The sequence below is a fragment of the Malaclemys terrapin genome, chromosome 1, assembly GCF_027887155.1.
Source record: "Malaclemys terrapin pileata isolate rMalTer1 chromosome 1, rMalTer1.hap1, whole genome shotgun sequence".
Lineage (NCBI taxonomy): Eukaryota > Metazoa > Chordata > Testudines > Emydidae > Malaclemys > Malaclemys terrapin.
Window position 1 is genome coordinate 274564463 of NC_071505.1, and position 15587 is coordinate 274580049.

General features: G+C 44.9%; 1 protein-coding gene across 3 annotated transcripts in view; it reads left to right on the plus strand.

Annotated features, from left to right (window-relative positions):
- The first annotated feature begins 291 nt into the window (after positions 1-291).
- The window catches only part of KLF12 (KLF transcription factor 12), a 341692-nt gene continuing 326396 nt past the window's right edge, over positions 292-15587 (plus strand). For 2 of the 3 annotated variants that reach the window (XM_054013293.1, XM_054013310.1), the window contains exon 1: positions 292-568. The gene's annotated coding sequence lies outside the window, so the exon portion shown is untranslated. Of the gene's footprint in view, positions 569-682; positions 794-15587 lie in introns of those variants that run through there. The other variant, XM_054013302.1, reaches the window with a different exon arrangement.

The window sequence follows — 15587 nt, forward strand, 5'->3', positions numbered from 1 at the left end:
CCGGCGCAGCAGCAGCAAGAGGCACTAGCGCGCCGGCCCGGCGGTGGGTGTTCCCAGCCCACCTCTCAGGATGGGGAGGGGCTGGCCGCGCACCGGGGATTTCAGCGACCAGAGCCGCAGCTGTACGGTCCCTCCTCCTCTTGCTCCTCCCCCGATTGATTGTTTTGGGGGGCGGGCGGGCGGAAGGGGAGGGAGGGGGATACATTACATGCCAGCAAAGCAGTTTAGTTCCTGCTGATCCATCACACGCACAGAAAAGGGACTTGCCCGCGCGCGGCGCTTGGTTTGTTGTTGGGGGAGAGAAAGGGGGCCCCTTTTGTTTGGGTTGCCTTCTCCCCTCTGCTCCGCCCTCCCATCCCCTGCCTCCCCTCTGGTCCCCTGCTCTGAGGAGGGCAAAGAGAGTGGGAGAAAGGGCTGCCTCGCAACCCCCTTCCCCCTCCTCGAGCGGGCCCCCAGTGCAATTCGATGCGTCCCTGGTAAGGCTCCCCCGCGCTATATTGTGTCCTCTCTTGTTTCTGAAGCCTCCACCCACTGGCCCACCCTACATTTAGCACATCATGTGATCCGGGTAAGTCATTTGCAAGTACAACAGTTCTCTGTGTTGCCCCCATTCATTTCCTGAGAACTGCATAGAGCAGCTGAAGGAGACCGTGTGAGTGAATGTGTGTGTGTGAGAGAACGAGTGTGTGTGTGTGAGTGTGTGTGTGTGTGTGAGAGAGGGGGAGGGAGGAAGAGAGGGGACTCTGTATAAGGGAAAGAAAACAGTTTCTCCTGCTCTGCAGCTTCTGTTCAGGTCTGTGCCTATTCCATTTCTTATCAGAATAAACATACCTTTTCTTTTTTTCTCTTGCTGTCCCAATCAATCAGCTTTCAGATAACATTTTATTTTCCTGTCATTACATTATTTTAAAATGTTGGAAGGCTGATCTCTCGAATGGGACAAGCATTGGAGGGCAGGAGGGAGAAGCTTTTGCAAAACAAGGATATGTGCAAGGCTTTTATTAAATTACCTGTAAAAAGGATGTTTAAAAAAACTAAACCAAAAAAAAAAAAAAACCTTTGTCAAATAATGCATGCTAACGTGTAGTCCACACGGAGTGGGACTGCTTGGTCATGTAAGTGACAGTGGCAAGGAAACAGATAAATGTCATGTTGAATTTGGGGTTGCTGCTCTAGTTTGTCATTCAAAAAATCTGTTTGTGTGCATGTTATTTGGAGGAGGAGAGTAACGGGTTAAGATGGGGATGACACTGTTGGCATTAATAGTGGTCATTGTGCTACAGTCATTATTGTCTCCAGTAGTAATGATGTGTAACTGTCACTTGCCACAGTGCATAGTTCATGGAAGTAGCTGGGGGATGGCCTATGGCTGTTCTTTTCAATTAAGGTGGACCTAGCTAGAGTTGACAAGGGAGAACTTTACATTGAGACCAGTCATGAAGAGTGTTGAGCGTCAGCTTGGGAGCCACCACAGCTTGTCTGTTATAAGCTTGCTGTAACCTGACGAGTGAGTGCTGACCCCAGTGACATTAGTTTGTATTAAAGCAAGAGGCTTCTATGCAAGAGGAATCCATTCTGATTTTATTCATAATAGAGCTATTATCGGAACTTTCTGTGACCGTTTATATTGAGGGCAAAAAAGAACTTGCCAGATCTGATTAATAGTGTATTTAAACTGAACGTTTGGGGGGGAAGTACCAAATCCTTTGTGCTATGTTCCCTCCATCTCTCCCCCTCTATTCTTCTCTCCCCTCACAAAAAGCTTACAGTTCTGAGTATCTTAATAGTAATAATAACTTTAATTCAACTGATAAAAGCTGACTGTGCTCAGTTAAAGTCTAAGTACAGTGGAATGTATAATCTGGATAAATAGTCTATGTAGTTGGTATTGTCACTCTTACTAATTTAACTATTCAGATTGTTAAAGTACTGTTCTGTACAGATAATTTTAAGAAATTCCAGTGAGTAATGTTTTTTTATCAAACTGATTATTTAAATAAATAAGTAAGGACTGTTCTACCAGTTACACTTCAATGCTGGGGAAACAAACACTCATATTTACATTAAAAGCATGTGCATAGAACTGCTACAACAGACGTGTGCCAGTCAAACAAACGTCACCCTGTAAATCCACCTAAACCATTCCATTCCCTTTTCTTACTGGAGGATAGAGTTGTTTGGCAAAGTAAATGGTTTGACATGAAATTTTGCTGATGACAAGCAGGGTGGTGCAGGAGTTTGCAATGTGAATAGGAGTGGTCACTTTTAAACACTGGGTGTATTCCTGTTAGAATTTTTTTTAAATTGTCATTTACAGAAACATAATATTAATTCAATTTCAAGAAGCAGTAGCTTCAAACCTGGGTTGTACGATGTGTAGCTGTTGTCACCACCTATTGTCAGATATGTTAAGATACGTATTTTATGCATTTAAAATCAGAACAAAAATGAGCAGATTTTATAAAAGATATTGAAGATAAACAGTTTAGTTTGCTTTCATGATTTATATCAGCCTTGTCAAATTCTACATGTCTATAGCAATTTTTTTTCCTGCATAGGTGGTTAACCAGCTCTTTTTTTCATTATCAGTCATGGTATAAATTGATTTTTATTTTATTTTATTTTATTTTTTGCCATGGCAGGCAGATATTCATGGCAACTTTGCAAGGGTGCTTTATATAGTACTGGTGCATGACCTCCATTTTCTGGTTGATCTCCAATTCTAAAATATTACACGAACAGCAAAGTAGCCTCTAGTATAGAATTAGTAACTATGCTGAGTAGATTGGAAACGGGGTGATATGGGCATTTTATTGATCATCTAAAGCTATAGTAAATCTAGACTGAATGCTTGGTTTTTTATATATTCTGTTTTGGTTTTTTTAAATTTTTTTTTTTAAGCTTCTTAGCAGGACACAGTCAACTTAAAAATCTCATTACTGTCTGAAAATGTTGTACCATCTAGGCAGTGATTCTCAACCTTTTCAGACTATTGTACCCCTTTCAGGAGTCTGATTTGTCTTGCATACCCCAAGTTTTACCTCACTTAAAAACTACTTGCTTACAAAATCAGACAGAAAATACAAGTGTCACAGCACACTATTGCTGAAAAATTACTTTTTCATGTTGTCTGTATGAAATTTTAGTTTGTACTGACTTTGATAGTGTTTTTATGTAGCCTGTTTATAAAACTAGATAAATATCTAGATGAGTTGATGTACCTCCTGTATCCCTGGTTGAGAATCATTGATCTAGAGTCCCAAATGAATCCTGTGACCACCATTGCTGAAAGAAGTTAGCAAATACAATGTTCTCTTTTTTTTCCCTCTTCATTTTCTTTGTGGCTTTGGCTACATTTATGTACACTCATTTTAACTGTTTTGCTGATGGTCGTTTTGCCTTGTCTGAATCATGCACTAGCATGATGGCATCCCTCTTTCACTGCTCTGGACGAGCTCACATGCACATACCTTCCCCAGGTGCTGGGGTATGTGGGGTTTACCACAAGCAGCAAAGCTGCTGCAGTTTCTGAGTTTGGGGCAATGAGGGTATCTGCTTTTCCAGGGACTCCCACCTGGAGCCAAAAAGGGACAGGAGAGAGTGGGTAGCCCTGGGAACACTCATCTTCACATGGGCTTTTCATGGAAATGGAGCTTTAGGAAGTGTGTTGGGGCAGGGAGCGATAAAACCTGTCCGGAAGTGCTGTGAAAGCCTCCGTTTTCTCCTTCCTATTGCATTGTAGAGGCTGGGGAGAAATTGAAGGTTGATGTGGAGGTCAGGGAGCTCTCCTTCCTTGGAGACTCCTCCCTGCCATCCAGGAGCAATGGATGCCTAGGAGGTGGGGTGGCAGCAGGAGGAAGGATTCTTGATTCCCTTTTCTACTTTACTTGTCTGGATGCTGCTGCTCTTATTGTAGAAGCTGGCTGGCAGGTGCAGGGAGAATGGTTGTGTCCAACCACATTTGCTGGTGTTGTTCTCAGACTTGCATGTTGTCCGTTGTTGTAAAGATTCTTAATTGACCTAAGTAGAAAAATTCTTGTAAATATTTTAAAAGGAATTTTGTTAAGATTTAGTACAATTCAAAGGCTGCTCTGTTAGAATTTTTGTTGAAACTAGTCAGATCAGAAAATACACAAGTTGGCTGTCACTTTAAAAGAGAGATCCTCTAATATTTAGGGCTTTGTTCTGCCCTCTGCTATGGTGATGCACTGGAATGGGCATGGTAAGGGGCTTAGATTGTAAGCTGTTTGAGGTAGGGACCATCTTTTTGTTCTTTGTACAACGCCTAGCACAGTGGGGTCTTGGTCCACGACTGCAGTGCCTAGGTAAAACCACAATACAAGTAATACTACATGGAGCCGTTTTCCTTTGAGTATATCGGGCAGGAGTGCTCCCAAACACTCAAGGACCTTTTATTATACTAGTGTCAATGGACAAAATGCTCATTAAATTCAGTGGGAGCAGGATTGGGCCCCAAGAAAGCTCTAGGGGGGAATGTTCAATCCTAGAGGTGGGGATAGGGCTTGGGTGTGCCAAGTCACATCCAGTAGTTATGAAAATGAGGGTACAGCTCCTGAGCAGAGAGAAAACAACGTACATCCACTGTTTGTGCTAACCTGTGCTGAGCCATAATGCCCTGAAGCTGCAGGATTGCATTTGTGAAGGTTGTGTGGCTGGCACTGCTCTTCACATTGCTGCCCAAACTCCTTGTCTGCTCCTTAAAAAAAGGGGTAGCATTTTGCTGGTGGAATGCAGGAAAATAGATCTTAAAAATATATCTGATACTCTTGCATTTAGGTCAAGCATCGTTTCCTAAGGACACAATTGTGTTTGAGGAAATATTTATATTTGTCAAATCAGCTGTGTGTGCACCCATGGATAAGATGCTTTTGTATTAGAGGAATGGAAAAATAATTAACATTATTTTTGTCAAATGTTTTATCTGTGGCTCATCAAGGTTGTTCCCTCCCCCCATTTGAATGGAAATGATTGTGATTTATTTTTCTTCCATATACAAAAAATAATAATTTCCCCTTCCACGAAATTAGATTTCATTTTTGGAAAAACTGATATTGGTGCAGCACTGAGGCCTTGACCTTCTCAACTCTTGGCTAGTGGTTGTTTACTACAGCTGCAGTCTGTGTGTGCATGGAAGGGGAGGAGCTCAAATACAAACATGCTCACTTTCTCCAACTAAGATGAAAACATATTAAAAAGCCATGATATTTCATAGCAAGCATGAGTGAGACAGAGTTAAACAGTCATATTGGGGCTTTTCCTATATTCCTAAACAGAATATGCTAGGTTATGTCTGTAAGACAGACTGAGTCTTGAAAGTGCAAATGTGAAAGCATGAAATGGCTAAACTTCTCGTGCACTGAAGAAAATACTTGCTTTTTTAAAGATTTTTAAAGACCTTTAAAACAGGCTTGATGTTAGGAAAAGAGAAACAAAATATTTTACCCCAGTACTAAAACCATTTTAATATAGGCCAGAGTTGTGTTGTTCAGTCAATCAAGATCACTGTGTAACTTTACCCAGCGAGACTGAACGCAGGGTTCAAAAAGTGAACATTACACAATCCTCTTTTCTCAACTGAATAATATCGAAAGGGATTTTTTTGTTTTGTTTAAAGGCCACATTAGATGAGAAAATAAGCAAAAGAGTAATATTTAAAGAATCACAATGTCAAAATGACTGTTTTAGTTTTAATATCTCTAAAAATAACTCTATTGAGAATCTTGGCAAGAGCGTTGACTCTAGGTCTAATCAGTGACCATTGGAAAAGTGGGCAAACTGGGACAACTTCTTTTCAGAATGAAGGTTTTGCAATATTTTCCAGTTAATTCCTTCTGTGTGTGTACTTCAGGGTTTGTTCCCAAACAGCAAAGTCAGTATAAGAGTGTGTTTTTCCCCTGGTAGTCTATTCTGAAGTCTTTTATTATTATACAGAATAAATAATTTGGTTACAAAAAATTGTTAAAAGAATTTTTTGAGGTGAGACGAGACAAGCATAAAATTAGCTTTGCTATGAAGTCAACTTTGACTGCTCTGCATAATGGAAACATACTGGGCCTGGTGTGTGTTACTACCTTGCATTCCACTATAGACTCTGTTTGTATTTACCATGGTTTGTGGTAAGTGCCACAAACTTGGACTGGTTTAGCCAGAATCAAGCTATGAGAAATGCACAAGGTAAGTATTGCATTTTCATGGAACAGCTGTCTGTATCTTGCCTGTGTATGACAGAGAATGTGGTCTAATGCAAGAATGGAGTTTGGAACTCTTTAGTTTTAATCCTGGCTGCACCACTTTGTGGCCTTGCACAAATAACTACCCCATCTCATTTTCTTTATCTGTGACATGGGGCTAATGGAATATAGAAATATATGTGGTAATACTTAGCTCACAGGGAAGAACTAATTTATCGGTGCTTGTAAATTGTTTTTGAAGAGGTAAGATAAAGATAGGCCAAATCTAGGGATCAGAACCAGCCAAAGTAGTAGACTTGGGTGCTGGGTGTCTCTGCCAGGTGATAGAATTCTCTCTTGTCTACTGGTATCTACCTCCAGTCCCCAGAATACAGGCCACTGAAGGAAATCTACTTCAACCCATCTACTTCAGCCTACTGTTTGAAGTAGCTTTTATGGATGCATTGTATCCCCGCTGCAGAGCAAAATACTAGAATCTGTGTAGCACTGGATTCTTTGGCACTGCCCCTCCTTGCCCCTGTACACTGTTCTGTAGGGAGTCCCAATGCAGCTTGTCCTCAGGCTTCATATTGATTACCCCTGAATCATGTTTCCAACACTTTAACTGTATTGGTTGACTTGTCAAGGGAGCCTCTACAGCTGCAGAGACAAGGGCTGGATTTGCCAATGTAGGTGCTGTTGCTGATAAATATTTTAATGTATATAATAATAAAAAGAACATTAAGGTTGCAAAGTCAAGAACTCAAAAGTTATGAAATGCCAGAATTAAGGCTGCCTGTATAGGGTCCTGTAAGAAATAATATGTGATCATGTAATTAAAGACTGTGCGTATGCATTGTGATACAATGATGCTGAAATAAGGTGGCACAGGCAACCCTAATTTGGTATTTTCTAACGTCTTAGCACATGACTATTCAACCATAAACATTTTAATGATTTTTTAAATGTAACCTCTTAGGTCTTGAAAAAGAGAATTCTATCATGGGGTACCATATTTACCCCCAGTTGAGTCATCAGTAGTATTGGAACCCAGGAGCTTTAGATCCACCGCTCCAAGCACTACCACTTGAACCCAATTGCAGACTGTTCTCCTTTATGTGAACTAACTACTAGAGAGGGCTCAGATATGTTCTTTGCTAGTGGCTTACAGAGCCAGTTGCTAGATAGCAGAGTAATTCTTGGAATCCTGGGTTCTGTTCCTGGCTCTGGAGGTGAGTATGTACTAGTCCTTAAATGCAACACAAGCAAGCACCTAGATTCTGCAGAACAGTGCATCAAAGTAGATGGATCTGTCATTTTAGAGACAGAGTTCTGTTCCCAATTCTGCCAGGGGTAGGGTTACCATACGTCCGGTTTTTCCCGGACACGTCCGGCTTTTTGGTAATCAAACCCCCGTCCGGGGGAATTGCTAAAAAGCCGAACATGTCCGGGAAAATACCGGCCGGGCACTTCCCCTCCCGCGGCTGCTCTGCTCCTCCATTGACTCTTTGACTCTGTTTAAGAGCCGAGCTGCCCGAGCGCTACCGGCTTCGGGCAGCTCCCTTGCCTCCGGACCCCAGCCGCCGGCCGGGCCCTTCCCCTCCCGGGCTGCAGCTGCTCTGCTCCGGCGGCGCAGGGTCCGGAGGCAAGGGGGCTGCCCGAAGCCGGTAGCGCTCGGGCAGCTCGGCTCTTAAACAGAGCCGAAGAGTCAGGGGAGGAGCACAGCAGCCGGAGCCTGGGAGGGGGAAGTGCCCGGCTGGGGGCGCAGGGTCCGGAGGCATGGGGGCTGCCCGAAGCCTGAGCGCTACCGGCTTCATGGTTTGCCGGGCAGCCTCCAGACCCTGCGTTCCCGGCTGGGCGCTTCCCCTCCCGGGCTCCAGCTGCGCTGGGGAAGCGCTGGCCGGGGGCGCAGGGTCTGGGGGCTGCCCAGCAAACCGTGAAGCCGGTAGCGTTTGGGCAGCCCTTTTCGCGTGGCTGGGAGGGAGGAGGGGGAGTTAGGGCGGGGACTTTGGGGAAGGGGCGGGGCTGGGGTGGGAAAGGGGTGGGGCCAGAGCCCCGTGGAGTGTCCTCTTTTTTTATTTTTTAAATATGGTAACCCTAGCTGGGGTGACCTTAAATAATAATTCAGTTGTCCCAAATGTAAAATAGGGTAATGATATTTGCCTGCTTCCTAATTAATGTGTGGTCTTGCTCAATAGTCAGAGTAATTAAGTGCACAGAATTATCAACACGAATGAGTGGAAGAGTTAAGATTCTAATTTATGATCTCTTCCTGGTTCCCACTATATCTGCCCTTAGGCCAAAAGGTATTTTGGTGGTGCTTCTTCTGCTTGGCCTGTGTCCCTTCTGGAGCTTCAGCTTTGTGCCTGCAATCAGGGCTGGCTCCAGGCACCAGCTTAGCAAGCAGGTGCTTGGGGTGGCCAAGGGGAAGGGGTGGCACGTCAGGCTCTTCCGTGGCAATTCGGCGGCAGGTCCCTCGGTCCCTCTTGGAGGGAGGGACCTGCCACCAAATTGCCGCCGAAGAAGAAAGCGGCGTGGTGGAGCTGCCGCTGAAGTGCCGCCGATTGCAATCGCGGCTTTTTTTTTTTTCTGCCGCTTGGGGCGGCAAAAACCCTGGAGCTGGCCCTGCTGCAATGTAGAAGGCTGGGAGCAAAACCATTGTAGTTGCATGTAGGGAGCTCAGAGACTGGGAGCATGTGCCATGCAGCTAGTGTATCCAGAGATTTTTAGCAGCAGGCCTCTATGAAGCGCTATTGAGCTTGTGGAAATGATGATTCTAACATGCTTACATCTTGTTCAAATCTGTTTAGGTTTTCACTGGGATAGCAAAAGGCACCTCACTGACCCTAGGATTATTTCCTCTGCCAAATATAAATTCCTTGTTCCAAAACTAGAGGTCTTTAAAGTAAATAGTTGGAAAAATATTTGAATTGGGAGATCTTTTTCCCCCATGGTCAGAAATAGCTGAACAATTTTTGCTGAATTCTTTCAAAACAATTCAACCTGAAACATATACTTGGCATGGAAAATGTCATCCCAAATTGTTGAAGTGTGTTAGACGTAACCTTGGAAATAATAAAATGAATGTCAAAGAAAGCTCTGATCATCAGGCACAGCGAGTGGTGTCTTTCTTTAATGAGACCCCAGTGCTTTCAAAAGAGTCAACTACGAAATAAGGCCACAGTCCTCCTAGCGAAGAGGACAGACACATAAGTGTCATGAAAATAATCTATTACCAAATTGCAAAACACCTGACATGTTATACGACAAAGAATCTTGGACAGAGCATGGTTCAGGTTAAAATCAAAACAACGTGGAGCTCAGTGTTTGTTTTTTAAATTGAGCTGTGTATGGCTGGCATAAAAACAATTTCAAGCTTGCCTCAGAATATGGCCATCAGGGGTCTGAGACAGAGTTCTAAGAACTGCAATTCATGACTCTAAAAAGTTTTTAAAAGTTGGGCAAATAGTATGCACTGTTCCAGGTTCTCTTTCATAGTCTTGGTCATTTGCCTGCCCCCTGCTCCCCCTTCAAAAGAATCTTGGGGTAGAGGTAGATGAAAAGATATTCCTGAAAATTTAGGGGAAAAAGAATCCTCCTTGCTGATTTCTGTAATACCAATAATGCTTTTAAATGCCATCCTTTTTCCATTGGTTCCATCTAGTATATGAAATAATCTCTGTAGCGTTTTTTTTGGGGGGAAATAAACAAAATGGCACTCCTTAGGGTGATTTTTTTTTCTTAAATGGGGCATGTAAACTTATTTAGTTTATTTAGCAGAGATCTGGAGTTTGTTAGCCTAATAGAATTGTTGCCATTTGCACCTTCACCTTACAGGTTCTATGTGTAACTAGATCAAAATTTTTCTAAGTTGCCCACAGTATTTATCTAAAGCAGATTTTGAAAATTACAGTCCTCCTATTCTGGAAAAAATAATTTGTCACTTTGAGTGACTTCATTAGGACAGACTCTGCATTAGTCACATCAAGCACAGTATAGTAGGAAATAATAGGCACAATTAATTTTTTTTTTACATTAGATTTAGTACATATGTTCTTGTATCCAAGCCAATTTCCAGATTTGGTTTATTTTGTTCTTGTTTCAGGTGCAAGGTCTTCCTTTAATCTTTGTGAGTTGCATGTGTTAAGGATTTGTTCTCATTCCCACTGCAGTTTTAAAGGAGAAGCATTTGAGATGCTTGAATTACTGAGTGAAAATAGATCACCTTTACTGTAGGCCAAACAACTTAATTCCCTGAAATAAACTACAGGAACTGTTACATGTTGAATGCCTAAAATAGCAAAGAGAGAGAGCTGGGCTTTACAATTCAATCGGTTATTCTATTTACTAATGCCTCTTTGCCTCTTTAATAGAAGTCAGTCAGGACAGCTATAATCATTCTATGGAAGATGGTTTTCAGGGCATCTTCAAGGACTGGTGAATATACAGGTCTCAATTGCTAGTTAGGCTCTCATCTGAGGACTAAGCCTACTAGCACATGGGCAACTACCTGTGCTTCCATGGCTTCCAAATGCTAATTTGCAGATCTGTGAATATGTAACTTCAGTGGGGAAGGACTAGAGAACAGTCAAAGGCCATAAAATCATCTACATTTCTCTCAAATGAATAGTCTGTCCCCTTCCAGTCAGTTCTGCCCTCCACCCCATGTCCATCGATTTAATTGCCCTCTGCCTCCTTTTCCAGTGCTGGTCTGCTGCTCTTAGAATCATAGAATCATAGCAGAAGAGACCTCAGGAGGTCATCTAGTCCAACCCCCTGCTCAAAGCAGGACTAATCCCAACTAAATCATCCCAGCCAGAGCTTTGTCAAGGTGGGCCTTAAAAACCTCTAAGGATGGAGATTCCACCACCTCCCTAGGTAACCCATTCCAGTGCTTCACCACCCGCCTAGTGAAATAGTCTTTCCTAATATCCAACCTAGACCTCCCGCACTGCAACTTGAGACCATTGCTCCTTGTTCTGTCATCTGCCACCACTGAGAACATCCGAGCTCCATCCTCTTTGGAATCCCCCTTCAGGTAGTTGAAGGCTGCTATCAAATCCCCCCTCATTCTTCTCTTCTGCAGACTAAACAAGCCCAGTTCCCTCAGCCTCTCCTCGTAAGTCATGTGCCCCAGCCCCCTGATCATTTTCATTGCCCTCTGCTGGACTCTCTCCAATTTGTCCACATCCTTTCTGTAGCGGGGGGCCCAAAACTGGACATAGTACTCTAGATGTAGCCTCACCAGTGCCGAATAGAGGGGAATAATCACTTCCCTCGATCTGCTGGCAATGCTCCTACTAATGCAGCCCAATATGCCATTAGCCTTCTTGGCAACAAGGGCACACCATTGACTCATATCCAGCTTCTCATCCACTGTAATCCCCAGGTCCTTTTCTGCAGAACTGCCACTCAGCCAGTCGGTCCCCAGCCTGAAGCAGTGCATGGGATTCTTCCGTCCTAAATGCAGGACTCTGCACTTGTCCTTGTTGAACCTCATCAGATTTCTTTTAGCCCAATCTTCCAATTTGTCTAGGTCACTCTGGACCCTATCCCAATCCTGCAGCATATCTACATCTCCCCCCAGTTTAGTGTCTTCTGCAAACTTGCTGAGGGTGCAATTCATCCCACCATCCAGATCACTAATGAAGATGTTGAACAAAACCGGCCCCAAGACCGATCCCTGGGGCACTTCGCTTGATACCAACTGCCAACTAGACATTGAGCTGTTGATCACTACCTGTTGAGCCCAATGATTTAGCCAGGTTTCTATCCATCTTATAGTCCATTCATCAAATCCATACTTTTTTAACTTGCTGACAAGAATACTGTGGGAGACTGTATCAAAAGCTTTGCTAAAGTCAAGATACATCATGTCCACCACTTTCCCCATATCCACAGAGCCAGTTATCTCATCATAGAAGGCAATCACATTGGTCAGGCATGACTTGCCATTGATGAATCCATGTTGACTGTTCCTGATCACCTTCCTCTCCTCCAAGTGCTTCAAAATGGATTCCTTGAGGACTTGCTCCATGATTTTTCCAGGTACTGAGGTGAGGCTGACCAGTCTGTAGTGCCCTGGATTCTCCTTCTTCCTTTTTTAAAAGATGGTGTAACAGATTGCTGACTCACCGCCGCGGTGCCTCCTGCTGGTCGTCTGGGAATTAGCTCAATTCCAGCACTCTGGGCGCCTCCTGCTGGCTGGTGTCTCTCCTGCCTCAGGCCCCGTGTCCCTCCCAGACCCCAGTGCCCTTTTCCTTTGGGGTTCTGCCCACAGCAGTACCCCCACACTCTGGGTCTCCCCTCCCAGGGGAACCCCAACTCTCTAAGCCCACCTTGCCTCAGTGGCTACTGCAAGTCGTCATCTAGGCCCCGTTCTCTGGGGCAAACTGCAGTCTGTAATGGCCACTCATCACTGGCAAGGGGGTTGGGTCTGCTGCCTTTCTTGGCCCAGCTGTCTCCCTGCAGCCCCAATACCTCCTTTGGCCTTCAGCAAGGCCTCAGCCTGGAGACTTGCCAGGCCAGAGCTCCCCAGTCCTGCCTGCCCTTCCCCAGCACTGCTCTGCTTCAGGTACCCTGTGCTTTTTCAGGCAGCTGGGTCCTTCCCACTCCCAGGCTGGAGTGAGATTGACTCAGCTCCTCCCTTAGCCCTTATTTCAGGGCCAGCTGTGGCCTGATTGGGTGTGGCCACAGCTGTGGCTGCCTTTCCAATCAGCCTACCTTTTCCGCAAGGAGCGGTGTAACTGCTCCGCTACAGATGGGCACTATATTTGCCTTTTTCCAATCGTCCGGGACCTCCCCCGATCGCCACGAGTTTTCAGAGATAGTGGCCAGTGGCTCTGCAATCACATCAGCCAACTCCCTCAGCATCCTCGGATGCAATAGATCTGGCCCCATGGACTTGTGCATGTCCAGCTTTTGTAAACAGTCATTAATCTGTTCTTTCACCACTGAGGGCTGCTCATCTCCTCCCCATACTGTGCTGCCCAGTGCAGCAGTCTAGGAGCTGACCTTGTCTGTGAATTCCGAGGCAAAAAAAAGCATTGAGTACTTCAGCTTTTTCCACATCATCTGTCAATAGGTTGCCTCCTCCATTCAGTAAGGGTCCCACACTTTCCCTAACCTTCTTCTTGTTGCTAACGTACCTGTTGAAACCCTTCTTGTTACCCTTCACATCCCTTGCTAGTTGCAACTCCAATTGTGCTTTGGCCTTCCTGATTACACACCTGCATGCTCAAACAGTATTTGTAAACTCTTCCCTAGTCATCTGTCCAAGTTTCCACTTCTTGTAAGCTTCGTTTTTGTGTTTAAGCTCACTGAAAATTTCTCTGTTAAGCCAAGTTGGTCGCCTGCCATATTTGCTATTCTTTCTACACATTGGGATGGTTTGTTCCTGCACCCTCAATAAGACTTCTTTAAAATACATCCAGCTCTCCTGGACTCCTTTCCCCCTCATATTAGCCTCCCAGGGGATCCTGCCCATCAGTTCCTGGAGGGAGTCAAAGTCTGATTTTCTGAAGTCCAGGGTGCATATCCTTTCTTCCTTTTGTCAGGATCCTGAACTCTACCATCTCATGGTCACTGCTGCCCAGGTTGCCACCCACTTCTTCTTCCCCTACCAATTTTTTCCTGTTTGTGAGCAGCAGGTCAAGAGGAGCACGGCCCCTAGTTGTTTCCTCCAGCACTTGCACCAGGAAGTTGTTCCCAACACTCTCCAAAAGCTTCCTGGATTGTCTGTGCACCGCTGTATTGCTCTCCCAGCAGATGTCAGAGTGTTTGAAGTCCCCCATGAGAACCAGGGCCTGTGATCTGGAAACTTCTGTTAATTGTCTGAAGAAAGCCTCATCTACCTCATCCTCTGGGTCTGGTGGTCTATAGCAGATGCCCACCACGACATCACTCTTGTTGCTCTTGCGTCTAAGTTAACCCAATGACTCTCAAAAGGCTTTTCTCCAGTTTCATACTGGAGCTCTGAGCAATCATACTGATCCCTTACAAACAGTGCAACTCCTCCACCTTTTCTCCCCTGCCTGTCCTTCCTGAACAGTTTATACCCATCCTTGACAGTGCTCCAGTCATGTGAGTTGCCCCAACAAGTCTCTGTTATTCCAGTCACATCACGTTCCTTGACTGTGCCAGGACTTCCAATTCTTCCTGCTTATTTCCCAGGCTTCTTGCGTTCGTGTATAGGCACCTAAGATAACTAGCTGATTGCCCTACTTTCTCAGTATGAATCAGGAGGCCTCCACTATTGCACCCTCGCTCCTTGTGTTTCCTCCTGGTATCCGACTTCCCCACTTACCTCCGGGCTTAAGTCACCATCTCCTGGCAAACCTAGTTTAAAGCCCTCCTCACTGGGTTAGCAAGCCTGCCTGTGAAGATGCTTTTCCCTCTCTTCGTTAGGTGGATTCCATCTCTTCCTAGCAATCCTTCTTCCTGGAACAACATCTTATGGTTGAAGAATCCAAAGTCCTCTCCTCCTACACCACCTGCATAACCACATTTACCTCCACAATTCGATGGTCCTTCAACAGGGAGGATGGACGAGAACACAACTTGCACCTTTAACTCCTTTATCCTTCTTCCCAGAGCCATGTAGTCTGCAGTGACCCGCTCAAAGTCATTCTTGGCAATATCATTGGTGCCCACGTGGAGAAGTAGGAAGGGGTAGCAGTCCGAGGGCTTGATCAGTCTCGGCAGACATTCCGTCACATCCTGAATTCTAGCTCCAGGCAAGCAGCACACTTTTTGAGTTTCCCAGTGTGGACGGCAGATGGATGACTCCGTCCCCCTTAGGAGGGAGTCCCTGACCACCACCATCTGTCTCCTCCTCTTGGAGTGGTGGTCATGGAACCTCCATCCCTAGGACAATGCATCCCATGCCTTCCGGTCGATGGGGTTTCCTTCTGATCCCTTCCCACAGATGACTCTTCCAAACCATTCTCCACTGTAGTACCTGTGCAGAGAGCCTGAAAACGTTTTCTTACCTCTATCTGCATTGGGGGTACATGGGTTCTCCTCTTTCTTCTTCTGGAGGTCACATGCTGTCAATTTTCTTCCCCATTCTGCACTGCCTTCTTTGATTCTTCAGCATGCTGTGCCTGCAGTACCAAATGCTGACTTCTGTCCAGAAAAATCTTCTTTTTCTCTGATGCAATGCAGGGTTGATACCTGGGTTTCTAGTTCTTTAACCTTCTCTTCCAATATAGAGACTAGATTGCACTTCGTACAGACAAAGTCGCTTCTATCCTCTGGGAGAAAGACAAACATGGCACATCCTGTGCAGGTCACAACAGCTGATCGCTCACTATCCATAATGTCTTCCTTCTAAGAGCTGCTTCAGATGTTGTATTTACTGCTCACAGAAGCCTGAAAAGCAAAAAAATCCCCTCT